This window comes from Ictalurus punctatus, unplaced genomic scaffold (genome assembly GCF_001660625.3).
Source record: "Ictalurus punctatus breed USDA103 unplaced genomic scaffold, Coco_2.0 tig00163699, whole genome shotgun sequence".
NCBI classification, from domain to species: Eukaryota; Metazoa; Chordata; class Actinopteri; order Siluriformes; family Ictaluridae; genus Ictalurus; species Ictalurus punctatus.
Window position 1 is genome coordinate 35,990 of NW_026521173.1, and position 27,749 is coordinate 63,738.

The window sequence follows — 27,749 nt, forward strand, 5'->3', positions numbered from 1 at the left end:
AGAAAGGGAGTCTCTGGTTTTCCACAGAAAGTGGAAGCCTGGCTCTTTCGTTGCTCAATAAGACTCTGTGCGTGACTGGAAAATTTTCCCTAAAGTACTGGTCGCCAAGTTCACCTATCAGCAAGAGGTCTACGCCCGAAAAAGGCTGGGAGCGGTTTCCCTTCCATTGAGCTTTTGTAGCAAGGCAGATAACAGCTGCTTGCAAAATCACGGGCAGTCTCTGCTTTTCCACTGAATGTGGAAGCCTGGCTCTTTCCTTCATCAAGAAGACAAGAGTACTGATGCGCTTGACACGAGGTTGCGACTTGTAATTCCCCACCTCCAAGCGGGAAAACGCAAAGCAAACGCACCCTCAACTTGAAATCGCCATTCGTCAACAGTGGGAAGTCTTCTCATCTACCAGTTCCTTCCCTGTTCATCGAGTGACGTCGAGTCGGCATGACGGATTCAGAACTCACAAAGTGGCACTTACCTCGGTGGTTATTTGCTTTCGATCAGGGTTGTCCTGTCTTCTCCAGAATGGGCCAGTGTGGTTGCAGGTTGTCATTCTAACCAAGCAGAAGCCACACTTTAGTCTATTGAAAGCCAAGATCAGCGGATCCAACAATTGGAATCAGGTGTGGCTCCTGCTAGATTGGAACGAAAAGCTGAAGATTGGACAACGCTGCTTGAGACCAATCAGCATATAGACATATTTGCTTATTAAATATAAAACATTGACTATATAGATGGCTGATTGCGGAAAATGTACACCTCTCATCACAGTTTGCATGCTAGCTTGTCGCTAACAAAAGACAGACACGGAGAGACGGCATTTTCTAACATTTTCGCCCCTGTTCACGGGTCAAACGTGCCCTGTTGGATAATGCTGTTTACAAACAGCAAAGAAGCACTAAGAATTCAAGTGGGAAGCAGAAAGAGTTGTGGGAGGCCTGCAGAGAAGCCTATGGCACATTCTGTTGACCCATTTACTTTCAGGTAGGTGATTCCTTCCTTTTGTGCCAACTACCATAAAGCAGCTCCAGAGGCTCCGAGTTACACTCCGTGCATTGGCCGGGAATCGAACCCGGGTCAACTGCTTGGAAGGCAGCTATGCTCACCTCTATACCACCAATGCCATGCTAGGCAATTCAACTCTGCTGAACAAAAGTTTAAGTATGTGCTCTTCTCATCAGCAGCCCATAGACAAGAGCCAAAGCGCAACTCTGTCATGGTTTCTGTAGTGTGGTGGTTATCACGTTTGCCTAACACTCATCACCGTAAGATCAGGTCCTCCAGGAAAAGCTGGAAAGCTACACCTTGGACAGAGCAGATTTCCATCTTTTGTGCTTTTTTAGCAAAGCAGTTAACATTTGCTTACAAAATGAAAGGGAGTCTCTGGTTTTCCACAGAAAGTGGAAGCCTGGCTCTTTCGTTGCTCAATAAGACTCTGTGCGTGACTGGAAAATTTTCCCTAAAGTACTGGTCGCCAAGTTCACCTATCAGCAAGAGGTCTACGCCCGAAAAAGGCTGGGAGCGGTTTCCCTTCCATTGAGCTTTTGTAGCAAGGCAGATAACAGCTGCTTGCAAAATCACGGGCAGTCTCTGCTTTTCCACTGAATGTGGAAGCCTGGCTCTTTCCTTCATCAAGAAGACAAGAGTACTGATGCGCTTGACACGAGGTTGCGACTTGTAATTCCCCACCTCCAAGCGGGAAAACGCAAAGCAAACGCACCCTCAACTTGAAATCGCCATTCGTCAACAGTGGGAAGTCTTCTCATCTACCAGTTCCTTCCCTGTTCATCGAGTGACGTCGAGTCGGCATGACGGATTCAGAACTCACAAAGTGGCACTTACCTCGGTGGTTATTTGCTTTCGATCAGGGTTGTCCAGTCTTCTCCAGAATGGGCCAGTGTGGTTGCAGGTTGTCATTCTAACCAAGCAGAAGCCACACTTTAGTCTATTGAAAGCCAAGATCAGCGGATCCAACAATTGGAATCAGGTGTGGCTCCTGCTAGATTGGAACGAAAAGCTGAAGATTGGACAACGCTGCTTGAGACCAATCAGCATATAGACATATTTGCTTATTAAATATAAAACATTGACTATATAGATGGCTGATTGCGGAAAATGTACACCTCTCATCACAGTTTGCATGCTAGCTTGTCACTAACAAAAGACAGTCACGGAGAGACGGCATTTTCTAACATTTTCGCCCCTGTTCACGGGTCAAACGTGCCCTGTTGGATAATGCTGTGTTTACAAACAGCAAAGAAGCACTAAGAATTCAAGTGGGAAGCAGAAAGAGTTGTGGGAGGCCTGCAGAGAAGCCTATGGCACATTCTGTTGACCCATTTACTTTCAGGTAGGTGATTCCTTCCTTTTGTGCCAACTACCATAAAGCAGCTCCAGAGGCTCCGAGTTAGAATCCGTGCATTGGCCGGGAATTGAACCCGGGTCAACTGCTTGGAAGGCAGCTATGCTCACCTCTATACCACCAATGCCATGCTAGGCAATTCAACTCTGCTGAACAAAAGTTTAAGTATGTGCTCTTCTCATCAGCAGCCCATAGACAAGAGCCAAAGCGCAACTCTGTCATGGTTTCTGTAGTGTGGTGGTTATCACGTTTGCCTAACACTCATCACCGTAAGATCAGGTCCTCCAGGAAAAGATGGAAAGCTACACCTTGGACAGAGCAGATTTCCATCTTTTGTGCTTTTTTAGCAAAGCAGTTAACATTTGCTTACAAAATGAAAGGGAGTCTCTGGTTTTCCACAGAAAGTGGAAGCCTGGCTCTTTCGTTGCTCAATAAGACTCTGTGCGTGACTGGAAAATTTTCCCTAAAGTACTGGTCGCCAAGTTCACCTATCAGCAAGAGGTCTACGCCCGAAAAAGGCTGGGAGCGGTTTCCCTTCCATTGAGCTTTTGTAGCAAGGCAGATAACAGCTGCTTGCAAAATCACGGGCAGTCTCTGCTTTTCCACTGAATGTGGAAGCCTGGCTCTTTCCTTCATCAAGAAGACAAGAGTACTGATGCGCTTGACACGAGGTTGCGACTTGTAATTCCCCACCTCCAAGCGGGAAAACGCAAAGCAAACGCACCCTCAACTTGAAATCGCCATTCGTCAACAGTGGGAAGTCTTCTCATCTACCAGTTCCTTCCCTGTTCATCGAGTGACGTCGAGTCGGCATGACGGATTCAGAACTCACAAAGTGGCACTTACCTCGGTGGTTATTTGCTTTCGATCAGGGTTGTCCAGTCTTCTCCAGAATGGGCCAGTGTGGTTGCAGGTTGTCATTCTAACCAAGCAGAAGCCACACTTTAGTCTATTGAAAGCCAAGATCAGCGGATCCAACAATTGGAATCAGGTGTGGCTCCTGCTAGATTGGAACGAAAAGCTGAAGATTGGACAACGCTGCTTGAGACCAATCAGCATATAGACATATTTGCTTATTAAATATAAAACATTGACTATATAGATGGCTGATTGCGGAAAATGTACACCTCTCATCACAGTTTGCATGCTAGCTTGTCGCTAACAAAAGACAGACACGGAGAGACGGCATTTTCTAACATTTTCGCCCCTGTTCACGGGTCAAACGTGCCCTGTTGGATAATGCTGTGTTTACAAACAGCAAAGAAGCACTAAGAATTCAAGTGGGAAGCAGAAAGAGTTGTGGGAGGCCTGCAGAGAAGCCTATGGCACATTCTGTTGACCCATTTACTTTCAGGTAGGTGTTTCCTTCCTTTTGTGCCAACTACCATAAAGTAGCTCCAGAAGCTGATAGTTACAATCCGTGCATTGGCCAGGAATCAAACGCAGGTCAACTACTTGGAAGGCAGCTATGCTCACCTCTAAACCACCAATGCCACGCTAGGCAATTCAACTCTGCTGAACAAAAGTTTAAGTATGTGCTCTTCTCATCAGCAGACCATAGGCAAGAGCCGAAGCGCAGCTCTGTCATGTTTTCTGTAGTGTGGTGGTTATCACGTTTGCCTAACACTCATCACCGTAAGAACAGGTCCTCCAGGAACAGCCGGAAAGCGACACCTTGGACAGAGCAGATTTCCTTCTTTTGTGCTTTTGTAGCAAAGCAGTTAACATTTGCTTACAAAATGAAAGGGAGTCTCTGGTTTTCCACAGAAAGTGGAAGCCTGGCTCTTTCGTTGCTCAATAAGACTCTGTGCGTGACTGGAAAATTTTCCCTAAAGTACTGGTCGCCAAGTTCACCTATCAGCAAGAGGTCTACGCCCGAAAAAGGCTGGGAGCGGTTTCCCTTCCATTGAGCTTTTGTAGCAAGGCAGATAACAGCTGCTTGCAAAATCACGGGCAGTCTCTGCTTTTCCACTGAATGTGGAAGCCTGGCTCTTTCCTTCATCAAGAAGACAAGAGTACTGATGCGCTTGACACGAGGTTGCGACTTGTAATTCCCCACCTCCAAGCGGGAAAACGCAAAGCAAACGCACCCTCAACTTGAAATCGGCATTCGTCAACAGTGGGAAGTCTTCTCATCTACCAGTTCCTTCCCTGTTCATCGAGTGACGTCGAGTCGGCATGACGGATTCAGAACTCACAAAGTGGCACTTACCTCGGTGGTTATTTGCTTTCGATCAGGGTTGTCCAGTCTTCTCCAGAATGGGCCAGTGTGGTTGCAGGTTGTCATTCTAACCAAGCAGAAGCCACACTTTAGTCTATTGAAAGCCAAGATCAGCGGATCCAACAATTGGAATCAGGTGTGGCTCCTGCTAGATTGGAACGAAAAGCTGAAGATTGGACAACGCTGCTTGAGACCAATCAGCATATAGACATATTTGCTTATTAAATATAAAACATTGACTATATAGATGGCTGATTGCGGAAAATGTACACCTCTCATCACAGTTTGCATGCTAGCTTGTCGCTAACAAAAGACAGACACGGAGAGACGGCATTTTCTAACATTTTCGCCCCTGTTCACGGGTCAAACGTGCCCTGTTGGATAATGCTGTTTACAAACAGCAAAGAAGCACTAAGAATTCAAGTGGGAAGCAGAAAGAGTTGTGGGAGGCCTGCAGAGAAGCCTATGGCACATTCTGTTGACCCATTTACTTTCAGGTAGGTGATTCCTTCCTTTTGTGCCAACTACCATAAAGCAGCTCCAGAGGCTCCGAGTTAGAATCCGTGCATTGGCCGGGAATTGAACCCGGGTCAACTGCTTGGAAGGCAGCTATGCTCACCTCTATACCACCAATGCCATGCTAGGCAATTCAACTCTGCTGAACAAAAGTTTAAGTATGTGCTCTTCTCATCAGCAGCCCATAGACAAGAGCCAAAGCGCAACTCTGTCATGGTTTCTGTAGTGTGGTGGTTATCACGTTTGCCTAACACTCATCACCGTAAGATCAGGTCCTCCAGGAAAAGATGGAAAGCTACACCTTGGACAGAGCAGATTTCCATCTTTTGTGCTTTTTTAGCAAAGCAGTTAACATTTGCTTACAAAATGAAAGGGAGTCTCTGGTTTTCCACAGAAAGTGGAAGCCTGGCTCTTTCGTTGCTCAATAAGACTCTGTGCGTGACTGGAAAATTTTCCCTAAAGTACTGGTCGCCAAGTTCACCTATCAGCAAGAGGTCTACGCCCGAAAAAGGCTGGGAGCGGTTTCCCTTCCATTGAGCTTTTGTAGCAAGGCAGATAACAGCTGCTTGCAAAATCACGGGCAGTCTCTGCTTTTCCACTGAATGTGGAAGCCTGGCTCTTTCCTTCATCAAGAAGACAAGAGTACTGATGCGCTTGACACGAGGTTGCGACTTGTAATTCCCCACCTCCAAGCGGGAAAACGCAAAGCAAACGCACCCTCAACTTGAAATCGCCATTCGTCAACAGTGGGAAGTCTTCTCATCTACCAGTTCCTTCCCTGTTCATCGAGTGACGTCGAGTCGGCATGACGGATTCAGAACTCACAAAGTGGCACTTACCTCGGTGGTTATTTGCTTTCGATCAGGGTTGTCCAGTCTTCTCCAGAATGGGCCAGTGTGGTTGCAGGTTGTCATTCTAACCAAGCAGAAGCCACACTTTAGTCTATTGAAAGCCAAGATCAGCGGATCCAACAATTGGAATCAGGTGTGGCTCCTGCTAGATTGGAACGAAAAGCTGAAGATTGGACAACGCTGCTTGAGACCAATCAGCATATAGACATATTTGCTTATTAAATATAAAACATTGACTATATAGATGGCTGATTGCGGAAAATGTACACCTCTCATCACAGTTTGCATGCTAGCTTGTCGCTAACAAAAGACAGACACGGAGAGACGGCATTTTCTAACATTTTCGCCCCTGTTCACGGGTCAAACGTGCCCTGTTGGATAATGCTGTGTTTACAAACAGCAAAGAAGCACTAAGAATTCAAGTGGGAAGCAGAAAGAGTTGTGGGAGGCCTGCAGAGAAGCCTATGGCACATTCTGTTGACCCATTTACTTTCAGGTAGGTGTTTCCTTCCTTTTGTGCCAACTACCATAAAGTAGCTCCAGAAGCTGATAGTTACAATCCGTGCATTGGCCAGGAATCAAACGCAGGTCAACTACTTGGAAGGCAGCTATGCTCACCTCTAAACCACCAATGCCACGCTAGGCAATTCAACTCTGCTGAACAAAAGTTTAAGTATGTGCTCTTCTCATCAGCAGACCATAGGCAAGAGCCGAAGCGCAGCTCTGTCATGTTTTCTGTAGTGTGGTGGTTATCACGTTTGCCTAACACTCATCACCGTAAGAACAGGTCCTCCAGGAACAGCCGGAAAGCGACACCTTGGACAGAGCAGATTTCCTTCTTTTGTGCTTTTGTAGCAAAGCAGTTAACATTTGCTTACAAAATGAAAGGGAGTCTCTGGTTTTCCACAGAAAGTGGAAGCCTGGCTCTTTCGTTGCTCAATAAGACTCTGTGCGTGACTGGAAAATTTTCCCTAAAGTACTGGTCGCCAAGTTCACCTATCAGCAAGAGGTCTACGCCCGAAAAAGGCTGGGAGCGGTTTCCCTTCCATTGAGCTTTTGTAGCAAGGCAGATAACAGCTGCTTGCAAAATCACGGGCAGTCTCTGCTTTTCCACTGAATGTGGAAGCCTGGCTCTTTCCTTCATCAAGAAGACAAGAGTACTGATGCGCTTGACACGAGGTTGCGACTTGTAATTCCCCACCTCCAAGCGGGAAAACGCAAAGCAAACGCACCCTCAACTTGAAATCGCCATTCGTCAACAGTGGGAAGTCTTCTCATCTACCAGTTCCTTCCCTGTTCATCGAGTGACGTCGAGTCGGCATGACGGATTCAGAACTCACAAAGTGGCACTTACCTCGGTGGTTATTTGCTTTCGATCAGGGTTGTCCAGTCTTCTCCAGAATGGGCCAGTGTGGTTGCAGGTTGTCATTCTAACCAAGCAGAAGCCACACTTTAGTCTATTGAAAGCCAAGATCAGCGGATCCAACAATTGGAATCAGGTGTGGCTCCTGCTAGATTGGAACGAAAAGCTGAAGATTGGACAACGCTGCTTGAGACCAATCAGCATATAGACATATTTGCTTATTAAATATAAAACATTGACTATATAGATGGCTGATTGCGGAAAATGTACACCTCTCATCACAGTTTGCATGCTAGCTTGTCGCTAACAAAAGACAGACACGGAGAGACGGCATTTTCTAACATTTTCGCCCCTGTTCACGGGTCAAACGTGCCCTGTTGGATAATGCTGTGTTTACAAACAGCAAAGAAGCACTAAGAATTCAAGTGGGAAGCAGAAAGAGTTGTGGGAGGCCTGCAGAGAAGCCTATGGCACATTCTGTTGACCCATTTACTTTCAGGTAGGTGTTTCCTTCCTTTTGTGCCAACTACCATAAAGTAGCTCCAGAAGCTGATAGTTACAATCCGTGCATTGGCCAGGAATCAAACGCAGGTCAACTACTTGGAAGGCAGCTATGCTCACCTCTAAACCACCAATGCCACGCTAGGCAATTCAACTCTGCTGAACAAAAGTTTAAGTATGTGCTCTTCTCATCAGCAGACCATAGGCAAGAGCCGAAGCGCAGCTCTGTCATGGTTTCTGTAGTGTGGTGGTTATCACGTTTGCCTAACACTCATCACCGTAAGAACAGGTCCTCCAGGAACAGCCGGAAAGCGACACCTTGGACAGAGCAGATTTCCTTCTTTTGTGCTTTTGTAGCAAAGCAGTTAACATTTGCTTACAAAATGAAAGGGAGTCTCTGGTTTTCCACAGAAAGTGGAAGCCTGGCTCTTTCGTTGCTCAATAAGACTCTGTGCGTGACTGGAAAATTTTCCCTAAAGTACTGGTCGCCAAGTTCACCTATCAGCAAGAGGTCTACGCCCGAAAAAGGCTGGGAGCGGTTTCCCTTCCATTGAGCTTTTGTAGCAAGGCAGATAACAGCTGCTTGCAAAATCACGGGCAGTCTCTGCTTTTCCACTGAATGTGGAAGCCTGGCTCTTTCCTTCATCAAGAAGACAAGAGTACTGATGCGCTTGACACGAGGTTGCGACATGTAATTCCCCACCTCCAAGCGGGAAAACGCAAAGCAAACGCACCCTCAACTTGAAATCGCCATTCGTCAACAGTGGGAAGTCTTCTCATCTACCAGTTCCTTCCCTGTTCATCGAGTGACGTCGAGTCGGCATGACGGATTCAGAACTCACAAAGTGGCACTTACCTCGGTGGTTATTTGCTTTCGATCAGGGTTGTCCAGTCTTCTCCAGAATGGGCCAGTGTGGTTGCAGGTTGTCATTCTAACCAAGCAGAAGCCACACTTTAGTCTATTGAAAGCCAAGATCAGCGGATCCAACAATTGGAATCAGGTGTGGCTCCTGCTAGATTGGAACGAAAAGCTGAAGATTGGACAACGCTGCTTGAGACCAATCAGCATATAGACATATTTGCTTATTAAATATAAAACATTGACTATATAGATGGCTGATTGCGGAAAATGTACACCTCTCATCACAGTTTGCATGCTAGCTTGTCGCTAACAAAAGACAGACAAGGAGAGACGGCATTTTCTAACATTTTCGCCCCTGTTCACGGGTCAAACGTGCCCTGTTGGATAATGCTGTGTTTACAAACAGCAAAGAAGCACTAAGAATTCAAGTGGGAAGCAGAAAGAGTTGTGGGAGGCCTGCAGAGAAGCCTATGGCACATTCTGTTGACCCATTTACTTTCAGGTAGGTGTTTCCTTCCTTTTGTGCCAACTACCATAAAGTAGCTCCAGAAGCTGATAGTTACAATCCGTGCATTGGCCAGGAATCAAACGCAGGTCAACTACTTGGAAGGCAGCTATGCTCACCTCTAAACCACCAATGCCACGCTAGGCAATTCAACTCTGCTGAACAAAAGTTTAAGTATGTGCTCTTCTCATCAGCAGACCATAGGCAAGAGCCGAAGCGCAGCTCTGTCATGGTTTCTGTAGTGTGGTGGTTATCACGTTTGCCTAACACTCATCACCGTAAGAACAGGTCCTCCAGGAACAGCCGGAAAGCGACACCTTGGACAGAGCAGATTTCCTTCTTTTGTGCTTTTGTAGCAAAGCAGTTAACATTTGCTTACAAAATGAAAGGGAGTCTCTGGTTTTCCACAGAAAGTGGAAGCCTGGCTCTTTCGTTGCTCAATAAGACTCTGTGCGTGACTGGAAAATTTTCCCTAAAGTACTGGTCGCCAAGTTCACCTATCAGCAAGAGGTCTACGCCCGAAAAAGGCTGGGAGCGGTTTCCCTTCCATTGAGCTTTTGTAGCAAGGCAGATAACAGCTGCTTGCAAAATCACGGGCAGTCTCTGCTTTTCCACTGAATGTGGAAGCCTGGCTCTTTCCTTCATCAAGAAGACAAGAGTACTGATGCGCTTGACACGAGGTTGCGACATGTAATTCCCCACCTCCAAGCGGGAAAACGCAAAGCAAACGCACCCTCAACTTGAAATCGCCATTCGTCAACAGTGGGAAGTCTTCTCATCTACCAGTTCCTTCCCTGTTCATCGAGTGACGTCGAGTCGGCATGACGGATTCAGAACTCACAAAGTGGCACTTACCTCGGTGGTTATTTGCTTTCGATCAGGGTTGTCCAGTCTTCTCCAGAATGGGCCAGTGTGGTTGCAGGTTGTCATTCTAACCAAGCAGAAGCCACACTTTAGTCTATTGAAAGCCAAGATCAGCGGATCCAACAATTGGAATCAGGTGTGGCTCCTGCTAGATTGGAACGAAAAGCTGAAGATTGGACAACGCTGCTTGAGACCAATCAGCATATAGACATATTTGCTTATTAAATATAAAACATTGACTATATAGATGGCTGATTGCGGAAAATGTACACCTCTCATCACAGTTTGCATGCTAGCTTGTCGCTAACAAAAGACAGACACGGAGAGACGGCATTTTCTAACATTTTCGCCCCTGTTCACGGGTCAAACGTGCCCTGTTGGATAATGCTGTGTTTACAAACAGCAAAGAAGCACTAAGAATTCAAGTGGGAAGCAGAAAGAGTTGTGGGAGGCCTGCAGAGAAGCCTATGGCACATTCTGTTGACCCATTTACTTTCAGGTAGGTGTTTCCTTCCTTTTGTGCCAACTACCATAAAGTAGCTCCAGAAGCTGATAGTTACAATCCGTGCATTGGCCAGGAATCAAACGCAGGTCAACTACTTGGAAGGCAGCTATGCTCACCTCTAAACCACCAATGCCACGCTAGGCAATTCAACTCTGCTGAACAAAAGTTTAAGTATGTGCTCTTCTCATCAGCAGACCATAGGCAAGAGCCGAAGCGCAGCTCTGTCATGGTTTCTGTAGTGTGGTGGTTATCACGTTTGCCTAACACTCATCACCGTAAGAACAGGTCCTCCAGGAACAGCCGGAAAGCGACACCTTGGACAGAGCAGATTTCCTTCTTTTGTGCTTTTGTAGCAAAGCAGTTAACATTTGCTTACAAAATGAAAGGGAGTCTCTGGTTTTCCACAGAAAGTGGAAGCCTGGCTCTTTCGTTGCTCAATAAGACTCTGTGCGTGACTGGAAAATTTTCCCTAAAGTACTGGTCGCCAAGTTCACCTATCAGCAAGAGGTCTACGCCCGAAAAAGGCTGGGAGCGGTTTCCCTTCCATTGAGCTTTTGTAGCAAGGCAGATAACAGCTGCTTGCAAAATCACGGGCAGTCTCTGCTTTTCCACTGAATGTGGAAGCCTGGCTCTTTCCTTCATCAAGAAGACAAGAGTACTGATGCGCTTGACACGAGGTTGCGACATGTAATTCCCCACCTCCAAGCGGGAAAACGCAAAGCAAACGCACCCTCAACTTGAAATCGCCATTCGTCAACAGTGGGAAGTCTTCTCATCTACCAGTTCCTTCCCTGTTCATCGAGTGACGTCGAGTCGGCATGACGGATTCAGAACTCACAAAGTGGCACTTACCTCGGTGGTTATTTGCTTTCGATCAGGGTTGTCCAGTCTTCTCCAGAATGGGCCAGTGTGGTTGCAGGTTGTCATTCTAACCAAGCAGAAGCCACACTTTAGTCTATTGAAAGCCAAGATCAGCGGATCCAACAATTGGAATCAGGTGTGGCTCCTGCTAGATTGGAACGAAAAGCTGAAGATTGGACAACGCTGCTTGAGACCAATCAGCATATAGACATATTTGCTTATTAAATATAAAACATTGACTATATAGATGGCTGATTGCGGAAAATGTACACCTCTCATCACAGTTTGCATGCTAGCTTGTCGCTAACAAAAGACAGACACGGAGAGACGGCATTTTCTAACATTTTCGCCCCTGTTCACGGGTCAAACGTGCCCTGTTGGATAATGCTGTGTTTACAAACAGCAAAGAAGCACTAAGAATTCAAGTGGGAAGCAGAAAGAGTTGTGGGAGGCCTGCAGAGAAGCCTACGGCACATTCTGTTGACCCATTTACTTTCAGGTAGGTGTTTCCTTCCTTTTGTGCCAACTACCATAAAGTAGCTCCAGAAGCTGATAGTTACAATCCGTGCATTGGCCAGGAATCAAACACAGGTCAACTGCTTGGAAGGCAGCTATGCTCACCTCTATACCACCAATGCCACGCTAGGCAAATCAACTCTGCTGAACAAAAGTTTAAGTATGTGCTCTTCTCATCAGCAGACCATAGGCAAGAGCCGAAGCGTAGCTCTGTCATGGTTTCTGTAGTGTGGTGGTTATCACGTTTGCCTAACACTCATCACCGTAAGATCAGGTCCTCCAGGAACAGCCGGAAAGTGACACCTTGGACAGAGCAGATTTCCTTCTTTTGTGCTTTTGTAGCAAAGCAGTTAACATTTGCTTACAAAATGAAAGGGAGTCTCTGGTTTTCCACAGAAAGTGGAAGCCTGGCTCTTTCGTTGCTCAATAAGACTCTGTGCGTGACTGGAAAATTTTCCCTAAAGTACTGGTCGCCAAGTTCACCTATCAGCAAGAGGTCTACGCCCGAAAAAGGCTGGGAGCGGTTTCCCTTCCATTGAGCTTTTGTAGCAAGGCAGATAACAGCTGCTTGCAAAATCACGGGCAGTCTCTGCTTTTCCACTGAATGTGGAAGCCTGGCTCTTTCCTTCATCAAGAAGACAAGAGTACTGATGCGCTTGACACGAGGTTGCGACTTGTAATTCCCCACCTCCAAGCGGGAAAACGCAAAGCAAACGCACCCTCAACTTGAAATCGCCATTCGTCAACAGTGGGAAGTCTTCTCATCTACCAGTTCCTTCCCTGTTCATCGAGTGACGTCGAGTCGGCATGACGGATTCAGAACTCACAAAGTGGCACTTACCTCGGTGGTTATTTGCTTTCGATCAGGGTTGTCCAGTCTTCTCCAGAATGGGCCAGTGTGGTTGCAGGTTGTCATTCTAACCAAGCAGAAGCCACACTTTAGTCTATTGAAAGCCAAGATCAGCGGATCCAACAATTGGAATCAGGTGTGGCTCCTGCTAGATTGGAACGAAAAGCTGAAGATTGGACAACGCTGCTTGAGACCAATCAGCATATAGACATATTTGCTTATTAAATATAAAACATTGACTATATAGATGGCTGATTGCGGAAAATGTACACCTCTCATCACAGTTTGCATGCTAGCTTGTCGCTAACAAAAGACAGACACGGAGAGACGGCATTTTCTAACATTTTCGCCCCTGTTCACGGGTCAAACGTGCCCTGTTGGATAATGCTGTTTACAAACAGCAAAGAAGCACTAAGAATTCAAGTGGGAAGCAGAAAGAGTTGTGGGAGGCCTGCAGAGAAGCCTATGGCACATTCTGTTGACCCATTTACTTTCAGGTAGGTGATTCCTTCCTTTTGTGCCAACTACCATAAAGCAGCTCCAGAGGCTCCGAGTTAGAATCCGTGCATTGGCCGGGAATCGAACCCGGGTCAACTGCTTGGAAGGCAGCTATGCTCACCTCTATACCACCAATGCCATGCTAGGCAATTCAACTCTGCTGAACAAAAGTTTAAGTATGTGCTCTTCTCATCAGCAGCCCATAGACAAGAGCCAAAGCGCAACTCTGTCATGGTTTCTGTAGTGTGGTGGTTATCACGTTTGCCTAACACTCATCACCGTAAGATCAGGTCCTCCAGGAAAAGCTGGAAAGCTACACCTTGGACAGAGCAGATTTCCATCTTTTGTGCTTTTTTAGCAAAGCAGTTAACATTTGCTTACAAAATGAAAGGGAGTCTCTGGTTTTCCACAGAAAGTGGAAGCCTGGCTCTTTCGTTGCTCAATAAGACTCTGTGCGTGACTGGAAAATTTTCCCTAAAGTACTGGTCGCCAAGTTCACCTATCAGCAAGAGGTCTACGCCCGAAAAAGGCTGGGAGCGGTTTCCCTTCCATTGAGCTTTTGTAGCAAGGCAGATAACAGCTGCTTGCAAAATCACGGGCAGTCTCTGCTTTTCCACTGAATGTGGAAGCCTGGCTCTTTCCTTCATCAAGAAGACAAGAGTACTGATGCGCTTGACACGAGGTTGCGACTTGTAATTCCCCACCTCCAAGCGGGAAAACGCAAAGCAAACGCACCCTCAACTTGAAATCGCCATTCGTCAACAGTGGGAAGTCTTCTCATCTACCAGTTCCTTCCCTGTTCATCGAGTGACGTCGAGTCGGCATGACGGATTCAGAACTCACAAAGTGGCACTTACCTCGGTGGTTATTTGCTTTCGATCAGGGTTGTCCAGTCTTCTCCAGAATGGGCCAGTGTGGTTGCAGGTTGTCATTCTAACCAAGCAGAAGCCACACTTTAGTCTATTGAAAGCCAAGATCAGCGGATCCAACAATTGGAATCAGGTGTGGCTCCTGCTAGATTGGAACGAAAAGCTGAAGATTGGACAACGCTGCTTGAGACCAATCAGCATATAGACATATTTGCTTATTAAATATAAAACATTGACTATATAGATGGCTGACTGCGGAAAATGTACACCTCTCATCACAGTTTGCATGCTAGCTTGTCGCTAACAAAAGACAGACACGGAGAGACGGCATTTTCTAACATTTTCGCCCCTGTTCACGGGTCAAACGTGCCCTGTTGGATAATGCTGTGTTTACAAACAGCAAAGAAGCACTAAGAATTCAAGTGGGAAGCAGAAAGAGTTGTGGGAGGCCTGCAGAGAAGCCTATGGCACATTCTGTTGACCCATTTACTTTCAGGTAGGTGTTTCCTTCCTTTTGTGCCAACTACCATAAAGTAGCTCCAGAAGCTGATAGTTACAATCCGTGCATTGGCCAGGAATCAAACGCAGGTCAACTACTTGGAAGGCAGCTATGCTCACCTCTAAACCACCAATGCCACGCTAGGCAATTCAACTCTGCTGAACAAAAGTTTAAGTATGTGCTCTTCTCATCAGCAGACCATAGGCAAGAGCCGAAGCGCAGCTCTGTCATGGTTTCTGTAGTGTGGTGGTTATCACGTTTGCCTAACACTCATCACCGTAAGAACAGGTCCTCCAGGAACAGCCGGAAAGCGACACCTTGGACAGAGCAGATTTCCTTCTTTTGTGCTTTTGTAGCAAAGCAGTTAACATTTGCTTACAAAATGAAAGGGAGTCTCTGGTTTTCCACAGAAAGTGGAAGCCTGGCTCTTTCGTTGCTCAATAAGACTCTGTGCGTGACTGGAAAATTTTCCCTAAAGTACTGGTCGCCAAGTTCACCTATCAGCAAGAGGTCTACGCCCGAAAAAGGCTGGGAGCGGTTTCCCTTCCATTGAGCTTTTGTAGCAAGGCAGATAACAGCTGCTTGCAAAATCACGGGCAGTCTCTGCTTTTCCACTGAATGTGGAAGCCTGGCTCTTTCCTTCATCAAGAAGACAAGAGTACTGATGCGCTTGACACGAGGTTGCGACATGTAATTCCCCACCTCCAAGCGGGAAAACGCAAAGCAAACGCACCCTCAACTTGAAATCGCCATTCGTCAACAGTGGGAAGTCTTCTCATCTACCAGTTCCTTCCCTGTTCATCGAGTGACGTCGAGTCGGCATGACGGATTCAGAACTCACAAAGTGGCACTTACCTCGGTGGTTATTTGCTTTCGATCAGGGTTGTCCAGTCTTCTCCAGAATGGGCCAGTGTGGTTGCAGGTTGTCATTCTAACCAAGCAGAAGCCACACTTTAGTCTATTGAAAGCCAAGATCAGCGGATCCAACAATTGGAATCAGGTGTGGCTCCTGCTAGATTGGAACGAAAAGCTGAAGATTGGACAACGCTGCTTGAGACCAATCAGCATATAGACATATTTGCTTATTAAATATAAAACATTGACTATATAGATGGCTGATTGCGGAAAATGTACACCTCTCATCACAGTTTGCATGCTAGCTTGTCGCTAACAAAAGACAGACACGGAGAGACGGCATTTTCTAACATTTTCGCCCCTGTTCACGGGTCAAACGTGCCCTGTTGGATAATGCTGTGTTTACAAACAGCAAAGAAGCACTAAGAATTCAAGTGGGAAGCAGAAAGAGTTGTGGGAGGCCTGCAGAGAAGCCTATGGCACATTCTGTTGACCCATTTACTTTCAGGTAGGTGTTTCCTTCCTTTTGTGCCAACTACCATAAAGTAGCTCCAGAAGCTGATAGTTACAATCCGTGCATTGGCCAGGAATCAAAGGCAGGTCAACTGCTTGGAAGGCAGCTATGCTCACCTCTATACCACCAATGCCACGCTAGGCAATTCAACTCTGCTGAACAAAAGTTTAAGTATGTGCTCTTCTCATCAGCAGACCATAGGCAAGAGCCGAAGCGTAGCTCTGTCATGGTTTCTGTAGTGTGGTGGTTATCACGTTTGCCTAACACTCATCACCGTAAGATCAGGTCCTCCAGGAACAGCCGGAAAGTGACACCTTGGACAGAGCAGATTTCCTTCTTTTGTGCTTTTGTAGCAAAGCAGTTAACATTTGCTTACAAAAAGAAAGGGAGTCTCTGGTTTTCCACAGAAAGTGGAAGCCTGGCTCTTTCGTTGCTCAATAAGACTCTGTGCGTGACTGGAAAATTTTCCCTAAAGTACTGGTCGCCAAGTTCACCTATCAGCAAGAGGTCTACGCCCGAAAAAGGCTGGGAGCGGTTTCCCTTCCATTGAGCTTTTGTAGCAAGGCAGATAACAGCTGCTTGCAAAATCACGGGCAGTCTCTGCTTTTCCACTGAATGTGGAAGCCTGGCTCTTTCCTTCATCAAGAATACAAGAGTACTGATGCGCTTGACACGAGGTTGCGACTTGTAATTCCCCACCTCCAAGCGGGAAAACGCAAAGCAAACGCACCCTCAACTTGAAATCGCCATTCGTCAACAGTGGGAAGTCTTCTCATCTACCAGTTCCTTCCCTGTTCATCGAGTGACGTCGAGTCGGCATGACGGATTCAGAACTCACAAAGTGGCACTTACCTCGGTGGTTATTTGCTTTCGATCAGGGTTGTCCAGTCTTCTCCAGAATGGGCCAGTGTGGTTGCAGGTTGTCATTCTAACCAAGCAGAAGCCACACTTTAGTCTATTGAAAGCCAAGATCAGCGGATCCAACAATTGGAATCAGGTGTGGCTCCTGCTAGATTGGAACGAAAAGCTGAAGATTGGACAACGCTGCTTGAGACCAATCAGCATATAGACATATTTGCTTATTAAATATAAAACATTGACTATATAGATGGCTGACTGCGGAAAATGTACACCTCTCATCACAGTTTGCATGCTAGCTTGTCGCTAACAAAAGACAGTCACGGAGAGACGGCATTTTCTAACATTTTCGCCCCTGTTCACGGGTCAAACGTGCCCTGTTGGATAATGCTGTGTTTACAAACAGCAAAGAAGCACTAAGAATTCAAGTGGGAAGCAGAAAGAGTTGTGGGAGGCCTGCAGAGAAGCCTATGGCACATTCTGTTGACCCATTTACTTTCAGGTAGGTGTTTCCTTCCTTTTGTGCCAACTACCATAAAGTAGCTCCAGAAGCTCCTAGTTACAATCCGTGCATTGGCCAGGAATCAAACGCAGGTCAACTGCTTGGAAGGCAGCTATGCTCACCTCTATACCACCAATGCCACCCTAGGCAGTTCAACTCTGCTGAACAAAAGTTTAAGTATGTGCTCTTCTCATCAGCAGCCCATAGACAAGAGCCAAAGCGCAACTCTGTCATGGTTTCTGTAGTGTGGTGGTTATCACGTTTGCCTGACACTCATCACCGTAAGATCAGGTCCTCCAGGAAAAGCTGGAAAGCTACACCTTGGACAGAGCAGATTTCCATCTTTTGTGCTTTTTTAGCAAAGCAGTTAACATTTGCTTACAAAATGAAAGGGAGTCTCTGGTTTTCAACAGAAAGTGGAAGCCTGGCTCTTTCGTTGCTCAATAAGACTCTGTGCGTGACTGGAAAATTTTCCCTAAAGTACTGGTCGCCAAGTTCACCTATCAGCAAGAGGTCTACGCCCGAAAAAGGCTGGGAGCGGTTTCCCTTCCATTGAGCTTTTGTAGCAAGGCAGATAACAGCTGCTTGCAAAATCACGGGCAGTCTCTGCTTTTCCACTGAATGTGGAAGCCTGGCTCTTTCCTTCATCAAGAAGACAAGAGTACTGATGCGCTTGACACGAGGTTGCGACATGTAATTCCCCACCTCCAAGCGGGAAAACGCAAAGCAAACGCACCCTCAACTTGAAATCGCCATTCGTCAACAGTGGGAAGTCTTCTCATCTACCAGTTCCTTCCCTGTTCATCGAGTGACGTCGAGTCGGCATGACGGATTCAGAACTCACAAAGTGGCACTTACCTCGGTGGTTATTTGCTTTCGATCAGGGTTGTCCAGTCTTCTCCAGAATGGGCCAGTGTGGTTGCAGGTTGTCATTCTAACCAAGCAGAAGCCACACTTTAGTCTATTGAAAGCCAAGATCAGCGGATCCAACAATTGGAATCAGGTGTGGCTCCTGCTAGATTGGAACGAAAAGCTGAAGATTGGACAACGCTGCTTGAGACCAATCAGCATATAGACATATTTGCTTATTAAATATAAAACATTGACTATATAGATGGCTGATTGCGGAAAATGTACACCTCTCATCACAGTTTGCATGCTAGCTTGTCGCTAACAAAAGACAGACACGGAGAGACGGCATTTTCTAACATTTTCGCCCCTGTTCACGGGTCAAACGTGCCCTGTTGGATAATGCTGTGTTTACAAACAGCAAAGAAGCACTAAGAATTCAAGTGGGAAGCAGAAAGAGTTGTGGGAGGCCTGCAGAGAAGCCTACGGCACATTCTGTTGACCCATTTACTTTCAGGTAGGTGTTTCCTTCCTTTTGTGCCAACTACCATAAAGTAGCTCCAGAAGCTGATAGTTACAATCCGTGCATTGGCCAGGAATCAAACACAGGTCAAATGCTTGGAAGGCAGCTATGCTCACCTCTATACCACCAATGCCACGCTAGGCAATTCAACTCTGCTGAACAAAAGTTTAAGTATGTGCTCTTCTCATCAGCAGACCATAGGCAAGAGCCGAAGCGTAGCTCTGTCATGGTTTCTGTAGTGTGGTGGTTATCACGTTTGCCTAACACTCATCACCGTAAGATCAGGTCCTCCAGGAACAGCCGGAAAGTGACACCTTGGACAGAGCAGATTTCCTTCTTTTGTGCTTTTGTAGCAAAGCAGTTAACATTTGCTTACAAAATGAAAGGGAGTCTCTGGTTTTCCACAGAAAGTGGAAGCCTGGCTCTTTCGTTGCTCAATAAGACTCTGTGCGTGACTGGAAAATTTTCCCTAAAGTACTGGTCGCCAAGTTCACCTATCAGCAAGAGGTCTACGCCCGAAAAAGGCTGGGAGCGGTTTCCCTTCCATTGAGCTTTTGTAGCAAGGCAGATAACAGCTGCTTGCAAAATCACGGGCAGTCTCTGCTTTTCCACTGAATGTGGAAGCCTGGCTCTTTCCTTCATCAAGAAGACAAGAGTACTGATGCGCTTGACACGAGGTTGCGACTTGTAATTCCCCACCTCCAAGCGGGAAAACGCAAAGCAAACGCACCCTCAACTTGAAATCGCCATTCGTCAACAGTGGGAAGTCTTCTCATCTACCAGTTCCTTCCCTGTTCATCGAGTGACGTCGAGTCGGCATGACGGATTCAGAACTCACAAAGTGGCACTTACCTCGGTGGTTATTTGCTTTCGATCAGGGTTGTCCAGTCTTCTCCAGAATGGGCCAGTGTGGTTGCAGGTTGTCATTCTAACCAAGCAGAAGCCACACTTTAGTCTATTGAAAGCCAAGATCAGCGGATCCAACAATTGGAATCAGGTGTGGCTCCTGCTAGATTGGAACGAAAAGCTGAAGATTGGACAACGCTGCTTGAGACCAATCAGCATATAGACATATTTGCTTATTAAATATAAAACATTGACTATATAGATGGCTGATTGCGGAAAATGTACACCTCTCATCACAGTTTGCATGCTAGCTTGTCGCTAACAAAAGACAGACACGGAGAGACGGCATTTTCTAACATTTTCGCCCCTGTTCACGGGTCAAACGTGCCCTGTTGGATAATGCTGTGTTTACAAACAGCAAAGAAGCACTAAGAATTCAAGTGGGAAGCAGAAAGAGTTGTGGGAGGCCTGCAGAGAAGCCTATGGCACATTCTGTTGACCCATTTACTTTCAGGTAGGTGTTTCCTTCCTTTTGTGCCAACTACCATAAAGTAGCTCCAGAAGCTGATAGTTACAATCCGTGCATTGGCCAGGAATCAAACGCAGGTCAACTACTTGGAAGGCAGCTATGCTCACCTCTAAACCACCAATGCCACGCTAGGCAATTCAACTCTGCTGAACAAAAGTTTAAGTATGTGCTCTTCTCATCAGCAGACCATAGGCAAGAGCCGAAGCGTAGCTCTGTCATGGTTTCTGTAGTGTGGTGGTTATCACGTTTGCCTAACACTCATCACCGTAAGATCAGGTCCTCCAGGAACAGCCGGAAAGCGACACCTTGGACAGAGCAGATTTCCTTCTTTTGTGCTTTTGTAGCAAAGCAGTTAACATTTGCTTACAAAAAGAAAGGGAGTCTCTGGTTTTCCACAGAAAGTGGAAGCCTGGCTCTTTCGTTGCTCAATAAGACTCTGTGCGTGACTGGAAAATTTTCCCTAAAGTACTGGTCGCCAAGTTCACCTATCAGCAAGAGGTCTACGCCCGAAAAAGGCTGGGAGCGGTTTCCCTTCCATTGAGCTTTTGTAGCAAGGCAGATAACAGCTGCTTGCAAAATCACGGGCAGTCTCTGCTTTTCCACTGAATGTGGAAGCCTGGCTCTTTCCTTCATCAAGAAGACAAGAGTACTGATGCGCTTGACACGAGGTTGCGACTTGTAATTCCCCACCTCCAAGCGGGAAAACGCAAAGCAAACGCACCCTCAACTTGAAATCGCCATTCGTCAACAGTGGGAAGTCTTCTCATCTACCAGTTCCTTCCCTGTTCATCGAGTGACGTCGAGTCGGCATGACGGATTCAGAACTCACAAAGTGGCACTTACCTCGGTGGTTATTTGCTTTCGATCAGGGTTGTCCTGTCTTCTCCAGAATGGGCCAGTGTGGTTGCAGGTTGTCATTCTAACCAAGCAGAAGCCACACTTTAGTCTATTGAAAGCCAAGATCAGCGGATCCAACAATTGGAATCAGGTGTGGCTCCTGCTAGATTGGAACGAAAAGCTGAAGATTGGACAACGCTGCTTGAGACCAATCAGCATATAGACATATTTGCTTATTAAATATAAAACATTGACTATATAGATGGCTGATTGCGGAAAATGTACACCTCTCATCACAGTTTGCATGCTAGCTTGTCGCTAACAAAAGACAGACACGGAGAGACGGCATTTTCTAACATTTTCGCCCCTGTTCACGGGTCAAACGTGCCCTGTTGGATAATGCTGTTTACAAACAGCAAAGAAGCACTAAGAATTCAAGTGGGAAGCAGAAAGAGTTGTGGGAGGCCTGCAGAGAAGCCTATGGCACATTCTGTTGACCCATTTACTTTCAGGTAGGTGATTCCTTCCTTTTGTGCCAACTACCATAAAGCAGCTCCAGAGGCTCCGAGTTACACTCCGTGCATTGGCCGGGAATCGAACCCGGGTCAACTGCTTGGAAGGCAGCTATGCTCACCTCTATACCACCAATGCCATGCTAGGCAATTCAACTCTGCTGAACAAAAGTTTAAGTATGTGCTCTTCTCATCAGCAGCCCATAGACAAGAGCCAAAGCGCAACTCTGTCATGGTTTCTGTAGTGTGGTGGTTATCACGTTTGCCTAACACTCATCACCGTAAGATCAGGTCCTCCAGGAAAAGCTGGAAAGCTACACCTTGGACAGAGCAGATTTCCATCTTTTGTGCTTTTTTAGCAAAGCAGTTAACATTTGCTTACAAAATGAAAGGGAGTCTCTGGTTTTCCACAGAAAGTGGAAGCCTGGCTCTTTCGTTGCTCAATAAGACTCTGTGCGTGACTGGAAAATTTTCCCTAAAGTACTGGTCGCCAAGTTCACCTATCAGCAAGAGGTCTACGCCCGAAAAAGGCTGGGAGCGGTTTCCCTTCCATTGAGCTTTTGTAGCAAGGCAGATAACAGCTGCTTGCAAAATCACGGGCAGTCTCTGCTTTTCCACTGAATGTGGAAGCCTGGCTCTTTCCTTCATCAAGAAGACAAGAGTACTGATGCGCTTGACACGAGGTTGCGACTTGTAATTCCCCACCTCCAAGCGGGAAAACGCAAAGCAAACGCACCCTCAACTTGAAATCGCCATTCGTCAACAGTGGGAAGTCTTCTCATCTACCAGTTCCTTCCCTGTTCATCGAGTGACGTCGAGTCGGCATGACGGATTCAGAACTCACAAAGTGGCACTTACCTCGGTGGTTATTTGCTTTCGATCAGGGTTGTCCAGTCTTCTCCAGAATGGGCCAGTGTGGTTGCAGGTTGTCATTCTAACCAAGCAGAAGCCACACTTTAGTCTATTGAAAGCCAAGATCAGCGGATCCAACAATTGGAATCAGGTGTGGCTCCTGCTAGATTGGAACGAAAAGCTGAAGATTGGACAACGCTGCTTGAGACCAATCAGCATATAGACATATTTGCTTATTAAATATAAAACATTGACTATATAGATGGCTGACTGCGGAAAATGTACACCTCTCATCACAGTTTGCATGCTAGCTTGTCGCTAACAAAAGACAGACACGGAGAGACGGCATTTTCTAACATTTTCGCCCCTGTTCACGGGTCAAACGTGCCCTGTTGGATAATGCTGTGTTTACAAACAGCAAAGAAGCACTAAGAATTCAAGTGGGAAGCAGAAAGAGTTGTGGGAGGCCTGCAGAGAAGCCTACGGCACATTCTGTTGACCCATTTACTTTCAGGTAGGTGTTTCCTTCCTTTTGTGCCAACTACCATAAAGTAGCTCCAGAAGCTGATAGTTACAATCCGTGCATTGGCCAGGAATCAAACGCAGGTCAACTGCTTGGAAGGCAGCTATGCTCACCTCTATACCACCAATGCCACGCTAGGCAATTCAACTCTGCTGAACAAAAGTTTAAGTATGTGCTCTTCTCATCAGCAGACCATAGGCAAGAGCCGAAGCGTAGCTCTGTCATGGTTTCTGTAGTGTGGTGGTTATCACGTTTGCCTAACACTCATCACCGTAAGATCAGGTCCTCCAGGAACAGCCGGAAAGTGACACCTTGGACAGAGCAGATTTCCTTCTTTTGTGCTTTTGTAGCAAGCAGTTAACATTTGCTTACAAAATGAAAGGGAGTCTCTGGTTTTCCACAGAAAGTGGAAGCCTGGCTCTTTCGTTGCTCAATAAGACTCTGTGCGTGACTGGAAAATTTTCCCTAAAGTACTGGTCGCCAAGTTCACCTATCAGCAAGAGGTCTACGCCCGAAAAAGGCTGGGAGCGGTTTCCCTTCCATTGAGCTTTTGTAGCAAGGCAGATAACAGCTGCTTGCAAAATCACGGGCAGTCTCTGCTTTTCCACTGAATGGGGAAGCCTGGCTCTTTCCTTCATCAAGAAGACAAGAGTACTGATGCGCTTGACACGAGGTTGCGACTTGTAATTCCCCACCTCCAAGCGGGAAAACGCAAAGCAAACGCACCCTCAACTTGAAATCGCCATTCGTCAACAGTGGGAAGTCTTCTCATCTACCAGTTCCTTCCCTGTTCATCGAGTGACGTCGAGTCGGCATGACGGATTCAGAACTCACAAAGTGGCACTTACCTCGGTGGTTATTTGCTTTCGATCAGGGTTGTCCAGTCTTCTCCAGAATGGGCCAGTGTGGTTGCAGGTTGTCATTCTAACCAAGCAGAAGCCACACTTTAGTCTATTGAAAGCCAAGATCAGCGGATCCAACAATTGGAATCAGGTGTGGCTCCTGCTAGATTGGAACAAAAAGCTGAAGATTGGACAACGCTGCTTGAGACCAATCAGCATATAGACATATTTGCTTATTAAATATAAAACATTGACTATATAGATGGCTGATTGCGGAAAATGTACACCTCTCATCACAGTTTGCATGCTAGCTTGTCGCTAACAAAAGACAGTCACGGAGAGACGGCATTTTCTAACATTTTCGCCCCTGTTCACGGGTCAAACGTGCCCTGTTGGATAATGCTGTGTTTACAAACAGCAAAGAAGCACTAAGAATTCAAGTGGGAAGCAGAAAGAGTTGTGGGAGGCCTGCAGAGAAGCCTATGGCACATTCTGTTGACCCATTTACTTTCAGGTAGGTGTTTCCTTCCTTTTGTGCCAACTACCATAAAGTAGCTCCAGAAGCTGATAGTTACAATCCGTGCATTGGCCAGGAATCAAACGCAGGTCAACTACTTGGAAGGCAGCTATGCTCACCTCTAAACCACCAATGCCACGCTAGGCAATTCAACTCTGCTGAACAAAAGTTTAAGTATGTGCTCTTCTCATCAGCAGACCATAGGCAAGAGCCGAAGCGTAGCTCTGTCATGGTTTCTGTAGTGTGGTGGTTATCACGTTTGCCTAACACTCATCACCGTAAGATCAGGTCCTCCAGGAACAGCCGGAAAGCGACACCTTGGACAGAGCAGATTTCCTTCTTTTGTGCTTTTGTAGCAAAGCAGTTAACATTTGCTTACAAAAAGAAAGGGAGTCTCTGGTTTTCCACAGAAAGTGGAAGCCTGGCTCTTTCGTTGCTCAATAAGACTCTGTGCGTGACTGGAAAATTTTCCCTAAAGTACTGGTCGCCAAGTTCACCTATCAGCAAGAGGTCTACGCCCGAAAAAGGCTGGGAGCGGTTTCCCTTCCATTGAGCTTTTGTAGCAAGGCAGATAACAGCTGCTTGCAAAATCACGGGCAGTCTCTGCTTTTCCACTGAATGTGGAAGCCTGGCTCTTTCCTTCATCAAGAAGACAAGAGTACTGATGCGCTTGACACGAGGTTGCGACTTGTAATTCCCCACCTCCAAGCGGGAAAACGCAAAGCAAACGCACCCTCAACTTGAAATCGCCATTCGTCAACAGTGGGAAGTCTTCTCATCTACCAGTTCCTTCCCTGTTCATCGAGTGACGTCGAGTCGGCATGACGGATTCAGAACTCACAAAGTGGCACTTACCTCGGTGGTTATTTGCTTTCGATCAGGGTTGTCCAGTCTTCTCCAGAATGGGCCAGTGTGGTTGCAGGTTGTCATTCTAACCAAGCAGAAGCCACACTTTAGTCTATTGAAAGCCAAGATCAGCGGATCCAACAATTGGAATCAGGTGTGGCTCCTGCTAGATTGGAACGAAAAGCTGAAGATTGGACAACGCTGCTTGAGACCAATCAGCATATAGACATATTTGCTTATTAAATATAAAACATTGACTATATAGATGGCTGATTGCGGAAAATGTACACCTCTCATCACAGTTTGCATGCTAGCTTGTCGCTAACAAAAGACAGACACGGAGAGACGGCATTTTCTAACATTTTCGCCCCTGTTCACGGGTCAAACGTGCCCTGTTGGATAATGCTGTTTACAAACAGCAAAGAAGCACTAAGAATTCAAGTGGGAAGCAGAAAGAGTTGTGGGAGGCCTGCAGAGAAGCCTATGGCACATTCTGTTGACCCATTTACTTTCAGGTAGGTGATTCCTTCCTTTTGTGCCAACTACCATAAAGCAGCTCCAGAGGCTCCGAGTTAGAATCCGTGCATTGGCCGGGAATCGAACCCGGGTCAACTGCTTGGAAGGCAGCTATGCTCACCTCTATACCACCAATGCCATGCTAGGCAATTCAACTCTGCTGAACAAAAGTTTAAGTATGTGCTCTTCTCATCAGCAGCCCATAGACAAGAGCCAAAGCGCAACTCTGTCATGGTTTCTGTAGTGTGGTGGTTATCACGTTTGCCTAACACTCATCACCGTAAGATCAGGTCCTCCAGGAAAAGCTGGAAAGCTACACCTTGGACAGAGCAGATTTCCATCTTTTGTGCTTTTTTAGCAAAGCAGTTAACATTTGCTTACAAAATGAAAGGGAGTCTCTGGTTTTCCACAGAAAGTGGAAGCCTGGCTCTTTCGTTGCTCAATAAGACTCTGTGCGTGACTGGAAAATTTTCCCTAAAGTACTGGTCGCCAAGTTCACCTATCAGCAAGAGGTCTACGCCCGAAAAAGGCTGGGAGCGGTTTCCCTTCCATTGAGCTTTTGTAGCAAGGCAGATAACAGCTGCTTGCAAAATCACGGGCAGTCTCTGCTTTTCCACTGAATGTGGAAGCCTGGCTCTTTCCTTCATCAAGAAGACAAGAGTACTGATGCGCTTGACACGAGGTTGCGACTTGTAATTCCCCACCTCCAAGCGGGAAAACGCAAAGCAAACGCACCCTCAACTTGAAATCGCCATTCGTCAACAGTGGGAAGTCTTCTCATCTACCAGTTCCTTCCCTGTTCATCGAGTGACGTCGAGTCGGCATGACGGATTCAGAACTCACAAAGTGGCACTTACCTCGGTGGTTATTTGCTTTCGATCAGGGTTGTCCAGTCTTCTCCAGAATGGGCCAGTGTGGTTGCAGGTTGTCATTCTAACCAAGCAGAAGCCACACTTTAGTCTATTGAAAGCCAAGATCAGCGGATCCAACAATTGGAATCAGGTGTGGCTCCTGCTAGATTGGAACGAAAAGCTGAAGATTGGACAACGCTGCTTGAGACCAATCAGCATATAGACATATTTGCTTATTAAATATAAAACATTGACTATATAGATGGCTGACTGCGGAAAATGTACACCTCTCATCACAGTTTGCATGCTAGCTTGTCGCTAACAAAAGACAGACACGGAGAGACGGCATTTTCTAACATTTTCGCCCCTGTTCACGGGTCAAACGTGCCCTGTTGGATAATGCTGTGTTTACAAACAGCAAAGAAGCACTAAGAATTCAAGTGGGAAGCAGAAAGAGTTGTGGGAGGCCTGCAGAGAAGCCTATGGCACATTCTGTTGACCCATTTACTTTCAGGTAGGTGTTTCCTTCCTTTTGTGCCAACTACCATAAAGTAGCTCCAGAAGCTGATAGTTACAATCCGTGCATTGGCCAGGAATCAAACGCAGGTCAACTACTTGGAAGGCAGCTATGCTCACCTCTAAACCACCAATGCCACGCTAGGCAATTCAACTCTGCTGAACAAAAGTTTAAGTATGTGCTCTTCTCATCAGCAGACCATAGGCAAGAGCCGAAGCGCAGCTCTGTCATGGTTTCTGTAGTGTGGTGGTTATCACGTTTGCCTAACACTCATCACCGTAAGAACAGGTCCTCCAGGAACAGCCGGAAAGCGACACCTTGGACAGAGCAGATTTCCTTCTTTTGTGCTTTTGTAGCAAAGCAGTTAACATTTGCTTACAAAATGAAAGGGAGTCTCTGGTTTTCCACAGAAAGTGGAAGCCTGGCTCTTTCGTTGCTCAATAAGACTCTGTGCGTGACTGGAAAATTTTCCCTAAAGTACTGGTCGCCAAGTTCACCTATCAGCAAGAGGTCTACGCCCGAAAAAGGCTGGGAGCGGTTTCCCTTCCATTGAGCTTTTGTAGCAAGGCAGATAACAGCTGCTTGCAAAATCACGGGCAGTCTCTGCTTTTCCACTGAATGTGGAAGCCTGGCTCTTTCCTTCATCAAGAAGACAAGAGTACTGATGCGCTTGACACGAGGTTGCGACATGTAATTCCCCACCTCCAAGCGGGAAAACGCAAAGCAAACGCACCCTCAACTTGAAATCGCCATTCGTCAACAGTGGGAAGTCTTCTCATCTACCAGTTCCTTCCCTGTTCATCGAGTGACGTCGAGTCGGCAT

The 27,749-nt window shown here is 46.5% G+C and overlaps 6 non-coding genes across 6 annotated transcripts; all 6 read right to left on the reverse strand.

Moving 5' to 3' along the window:
• Nucleotides 1-1,045: 1,045 nt before the first annotated feature.
• Nucleotides 1,046-1,117, reverse strand: trnag-ucc (transfer RNA glycine (anticodon UCC)). Its single transcript has one exon. It is a non-coding gene; the product is annotated as a tRNA-Gly (tRNA).
• Nucleotides 1,118-2,411: 1,294 nt separating this feature from the next.
• Nucleotides 2,412-2,483, reverse strand: trnag-ucc (transfer RNA glycine (anticodon UCC)). The gene has a single exon. It is a non-coding gene; the product is annotated as a tRNA-Gly (tRNA).
• A 2,658-nt stretch (nt 2,484-5,141) lies between these two features.
• On the reverse strand, nt 5,142-5,213 carry trnag-ucc (transfer RNA glycine (anticodon UCC)). The gene has a single exon. It is a non-coding gene; the product is annotated as a tRNA-Gly (tRNA).
• Nucleotides 5,214-13,335: 8,122 nt separating this feature from the next.
• On the reverse strand, nt 13,336-13,407 carry trnag-ucc (transfer RNA glycine (anticodon UCC)). Its single transcript has one exon. It is a non-coding gene; the product is annotated as a tRNA-Gly (tRNA).
• An 8,122-nt stretch (nt 13,408-21,529) lies between these two features.
• trnag-ucc (transfer RNA glycine (anticodon UCC)) lies at nt 21,530-21,601 on the reverse strand. Its single transcript has one exon. It is a non-coding gene; the product is annotated as a tRNA-Gly (tRNA).
• Nucleotides 21,602-25,624: 4,023 nt separating this feature from the next.
• Nucleotides 25,625-25,696, reverse strand: trnag-ucc (transfer RNA glycine (anticodon UCC)). The gene has a single exon. It is a non-coding gene; the product is annotated as a tRNA-Gly (tRNA).
• Between the last annotated feature and the right edge of the window lie 2,053 nt (nt 25,697-27,749).